General features: G+C 37.1%; 1 pseudogene; it reads left to right on the forward strand.

The window, feature by feature from the left end:
* Window positions 1-2508: 2508 nt before the first annotated feature.
* Window positions 2509-3429, forward strand: LOC116811181 (nucleophosmin-like; annotated as a pseudogene).
* Window positions 3430-6139: the final 2710 nt, after the last annotated feature.

Consider the following 6139-nt stretch of genomic DNA (forward strand, 5'->3'; position numbering starts at 1 on the left):
GGCTGGCAAAACTCCTGAAAATTTAACACACAGTTACCAAGAACAAGTATGAGCTGGCACAGCACAATGTTCTGTGTGTGCATATGTGTGTTGTATGTGTATAAAAACTTGAAGCATTGATGACAATATTAACAATCCTCAGTTTTGTATACTGGAAACATAGGTATTTGGTTATCTTAGTTTCTGAAGTTTTATGTATATATTAGATTTCTTGGAAAAAAGCAGACAGTTCTATAAGAATCAGAGTGGGTAAAAATATCTGACAGATTAAATTATAACTGGACATAGTGTAAAGCAGGGCTTTGTTCTGGATACCCTTCTCTATATCTTCCATTTTAATAACTTAATACTCATTGAATATATTGAATAAACACAGTAAGTCAAGCATCTTCCTCTCTGCTGGCTACATGATTTTATGAACCAAGAGCAGCATTTAGAAATAGCTAACTTTTATGATTGAATTAAAAAAACACTCAAAAGAAAAAATACCAGTTAACTGAAGAGAATGGTTTAAATAATTCCCTGGTATCAATACTTTTTTGACATGCTATTGGAATACGTTTCACTTCATTGATGCACCATAAAAACAACTGCTAGATTGTTTGTACAATGTATTTTTTAATGAGCCTCAAAGTCTTAGTGCAGTGATGATACATAATCCTACTTTATATGTGCTATTACTACTTTCTGTTACCACAACTGAAAGAGGCTCAACTGTTATAGTGGAAGGAACGGAGCAGTTAAATGTAATAACAGGTTCCCCTGTTTCCCATTCATCTGTTATTTAGTGAGTGCCTAAAATGCATCTAGTTCCTCTGGCTTTAGAACAGTCCATTGAAGCATACACAATGAGGAAGCTATTCTTTCCTTATTGATTTCATCTTTCATTTTGACTTCTGAAGATCAAAATGGGAAAACAGGAATCGAGAGAGAAATGCCTCAAAATGCCTCCTTTTTCCCACTTCCCTCAACCTCAATCATTTAGAAAATATTTTAGAAATAATATTATAATCAGAAATTAACTTTATAAATAAATTTTATATATCTTTTTTTTTTTTGAGACAGGGTCTCACTCTGTCACCCAGGCTGGAGTGCAGTGGCGCGATCTCAGCTCCCTGCAACCTCTGCCTCCCAGGTCCAAGCACTTTTCCTTCCTCAGCCTCGCGAATAGCTGGGATTACAGGCACGCACCACCATGCCCTGCTAATTTTTTGTATTTTTAGTAGAGATGAGGTTTTGCCATGTTGGCCAGGCTGGTATTGAAATCCTGACCTCAAGTGATTCGCCCACCTAGGCCTCCCAAAGTGCTGAGATTATAGGCGTGAGCCACCACGCCTGGCAAGTTTTATATATCTATATTATAAATGTATTTATATTAATAAAATATTTTATAAGTAAATTATATTTGTAATGTTACAAATTATATTTCTAAAAATTACAAAATAATAAATTTGTAGAATAAATTAGAAATTTATATTTTATAAACAAATAGCCCTGGAATAAATTGTATATTTATCAAGGAAATTTCTGCTTTGGAATTAGATATAAAGAAAATTATTAGTTGCTATGACAATTACATTCAATAAAAAGTCTTGTTATATTAAATATTTACATAAAATATAAGTAAACCCTGCCCACAGAGAAGTGCCACACATATGATGTACATTGTATGTTCTTGACTGTGTGTACCCTACAGAATGCTTTTAATTTTTTTTTTTTTTTTTGAGACAGAGTCTCGCTCTGTCACCCAGGGTGGAGTGCTATGGCACGATCTCGGCTCACTGCAATCTCCGTCCCCTGGCTCAAGCAATTCTCCTGCTTCAGCCTCCTGAGTAACTGGGACTACAGGTGTGTGCCACCATGACTGGCTAATTTTTTATAATTTTAGTAGAGATGAGGTTTCACCATGTTGGCCAGGCTGGTCTTGACTCCTGAACTCAGACGATCCGCCCGCCTTGGTCCCCCAAAGTGCTGGGATTACAGGTGTGAGCACACTTTTTAGACGATTTTCCCATAGAACCAGATCATTGTAAGCAAAGATTTACTCGTATTCCTGACTAATTGAGATTCCAGTTCTCACTTAGCACAAGACATTGAAAATGTTGTATTTTCTTATCTTTAATATAGCCTATGTGTTCTAATCTTCAAATTGTATGGATGAGGGGGAATTGTTTTGAAGGCAATAATTTGAGATCTGTACCACTTATTTTTCATATTTTGTTTTCTTTAGTAAAAATGTTTCTCAGGATAGAAGTTATATTTGTTCTTTGTAGGAAAAAGGAAAGTACATAAGAAATAAAAGAGAATTTTTGCTTTTTAAAGGAATTTTCACTTTTTGCATTTTACACTTCTATCCTCCTTGAATTTAACACTTTGAGCTTCTATTACTTTTGTAATTAAAAACAGTAAAGAGCCTGGTGTGATTCTGTCCTGCGCAGCTGTTCTCTGGAGCAGTAGTTGTTTATCTCCACCCACCTCATTTCTCACCTAAGTGCACGCTACCACCCCATGGAAGGTTTGATGGACGTGGACATGAGCCCCCTGAGGCCCCAGAATTATCTTTTTAATTGTGAACTAAAGGTGGACACCGATTATCACTTTAAATTTGATAATGATGAAAATGAGCACCAGTTATCTTTAAGAATGGTCAGTTTAGGGGCTGGTGCAAAGAGTGACTTGCACGTTATTGAAGCAGAGCCAATGAATTATGAAGGCAGTCCAATTAAAGTAACACGGGCAACTTTGAAAATGTCTGTACAGTAAATGGTTTCCATTGGGGGCTTTGAAATAACACCACCACTGGTCTTATGGTTGAATTGTGGTTCAGGGCCAGTGCATATTAGTGGACAGCACTTAGTAGCTGTGGAGGAAAATGCAGAGTCAGAAGACAAAGAGGAGGAGGATGTGAAACTCTTAAGTATATCTGGAAAGTGATCTGTCCCTGGAGGTGGTAGCAAGTTTCCATGGAAAAAAGTAAAACTTGCTGCTGCTGATGAAGAAGAAGATGATGATAATGAAGATGATGATGATGATTTTGATGATCAGGAAACTGAAGAAAAAGCACCAGTGAAGAAATCTATAATGAGATACTCCAGCCAAAAATACACAAAAGTCAAACCAGAATGGAAAAGACTCAAAACCATCAACACCAAGATCAAAAGGACAAGAATCCTTCAAAAAACAGAAAAAATCTCCTAAAACACCAAAAGGACCTAGTTCTGTAGAAGACATTAAAGCAAAAATGCAAGCAAGTACAGAAAAAGTGGTTCTCTTCCCAAAGTGGAAGCCAAATTCATCAATTATGTGAAGAATTGCTTCCAGATGACTGACCAGGAGGCTATTCAAGATCTCTGGCAGTGGTGGAAGTCTCTTGAAGAAAATAGTTTAAACAATTTATTAAAAATTTTCTGTCTTATTTCATTTCTGTAACAGTTGATATCTGGCTATCCTTTTTATAATGCAGAGTGAGAACTTTCCCTACTGTGTTTGATAAATGTTGTCCGGGTTCCATTGCCAAGAATGTGTTGTCCAAAATGCCTGTTTCATTTTTAAAGATGGAACTCTGCCCTTTGCTTGTTTTTTTGTATGGAATGTTATGATAGGACATAGTAGTAGCGGTGGTCAGACATGGAAATGGTGGGGAAACAAAAATATACATGTGAAATAAAACTTAGTATTTTAATAAAGTAAAAACAAAACCAAAAATCAGTAAAGGAGGCTTGGCATGGTGGCTCATGCCTGTAATCTCAGTGCTTTGGGAGGCTGAGACAGGAGGATTGCTTGAGGCCAGGAGTTCAAGACCAGCCTGGACAACATAGCAAGATCTGTCTCTAAAAAAAAAATAGCCAGGCATGGTGGCACGTGACTGTAGTCTCAGCTAGTAGGGAGGTTGAGACAGGAGCATCACGTGAGCCCAGGGGTTCATGGCTACAGTGAGCTGTGATTACACCACTGCACTCCAGCCTGGGCAACAGAGTGAGATCCCTTTGCTAAACAACAACAACAACAACAAAAACAAGTAAAGAAAAACATATATATTTTAATATTCTTTCACTAGGTAATAAATAATGACCCAAAGATGAGTTAGACTTAGTAACAAAATAAAGTTTAAAAAAATTGTTTCATTGATATAAAAACAGCAACGAAAATAATGCACTATCAATACCCAGGAATTAGCATCCTTAACTTTTAATGTATTTTCCTTCCAACCATTTATGTATGCCTAACATATATATTATATATTTATGGTCTTTAATCTTCACTGTGTATTAAAATCACAAGGGAATGTTTTTTAAAAATACCAGTGCTAGGATCCCATACCCAGACCATTTTAATCAGAATCTCTGGATGTGAGATCCAGGCATGGTTACTTTTAGAAGTTCCCCAGGTGATTTTAACGTGCAGTTTCAGTTGAGTACTACTGTAATATACCTATATATTGCATCATTTTGAATTTTGGGGTTGCAAGGAACAGAATCACTAATAAAACTGGTTTTAAAAATGAAAGATTTTTTTTTGGTTACTGTTACTTGAAAAGTCTAGAGGCAATGAAGGCTTCTGGCACCGTGTGATTAGGACTCCAGCTAAGCTTCTCTGAAATTCTCTTAACAGGTCTCCTCAATGTGCCAGCATCTCTGGTGGTTCAAATCTAGAGGGAAAAAGGAACATAGGTTCCTGTGACTCATAGAAGCTTTGAATAAAAGTCTTAAGTTTTACTCTGATTGAACCAATATGAACTAAAAACTGTGGCCAGATGACTACTGTGGGCTCTTGCCTTGGGCTTAATGTTACCCACCCATGAACTATGACAAGGAGGGAAATCTGTATGCTTTTAGAGAGCGGACAAAGGAAATTGGATATTGGACAGGCAATCAATGAATGTTCATACATGTTTAGCCACTTTGTATTATACTACATATAGTTTATTATCCTGATTTAAAAATGTACATATTATATTTTAATACATTTTGAAACATGGTTTTTAATTAGCTACATAATATTGTATCATATGAATGTAATGTCATTTAACCTTTGCCTTTTTTTTTTGAGACGGAGTTTCACTCTTGTCACCCAGGCTGGAGTGCAGTGGCAGAATCTCGGCTCACTGCAACCTCTGCCTCCCGGGTTCAAGTGATTCTCCTGCCTCAGCCTCCCAAGTAGCTAGGATTACAGGCACCTGCCACCATGCCTGGTTAATTTTTGTATTTTTAGCAGAGATGGGGTTTCATCATGTTGGCCAGGCTGCTCTTGAACTCCTGAGCTCAAGTGATACGCCCACCTTGGCCTCCCAAAGTGCTGGGATTACAGGTGTGAGTCACCACGCCTGGCCTCCTTTGCCCTTTTTTTGTATATATGTTTTTTCTAATGGAACAATCAATGGCCGTAAACTAGTTATGACCATATGACGAAGTTTACCTGGGACCATGCTCATTAATGTCTATTGTGCTGGAATAATTATTAATAATGCCCTATTAACTCTCAAAAGTATTCCAAAAAAATTAGCCGGGCGTGGTGGTGGGCGCCACCTGTAGTCCTAGCTACTCGGAGAGGCTGAGGCAGGAGAATGGCGTGAACCCGGGAGGCAGAGCTTGCAGTGAGCCGAGATCACGCCACTGCACTCCAGCCTGGGCGACAGAGCGAGACTCTGTCTCAAAAAAAAAAAAAAAAGTATTCTGGTTTAGAGGATAAATTATACAGCCATCTTACTTTAAACATAAATATCTGTCCATTTATCTGATCATATCCTTAAGATAGGTTCTTAGAAAAAGAATTTCTGGCTCAAAGAACAGAAACATTTTAAAGTTTTGATACACATTGACAACCTTTTTTTTCCCCTAGAAATGATGCCCATTTAATATTCCAACCAGCAGTGCACAAGTTAGACCATCTTACAAAATTCTGTCAGCACTGAGTATTACCTTCCTTCTCTTTTTTAACATTTGCCAATTTGACAGGAAAAAAGGAAGGTATGTTAATAATTTGATTAGTAGTTCCTTGGTTATTGGTGAGCCTGAATATTATTTCTGGATGCTTTGTGACCATTTTTATATCTTAGTTTATGGCTTGTTTATGTCCTTTGCTCATTAAGAGCCCTTTGTATATGAATACTTTGTCTACCATATTTGTTGAAAAAATTTTC

This window comes from Hylobates moloch, unplaced genomic scaffold, assembly GCF_009828535.3.
Source record: "Hylobates moloch isolate HMO894 unplaced genomic scaffold, HMol_V3 SCAFFOLD_7, whole genome shotgun sequence".
Classification (NCBI taxonomy): domain Eukaryota; kingdom Metazoa; phylum Chordata; class Mammalia; order Primates; family Hylobatidae; genus Hylobates; species Hylobates moloch.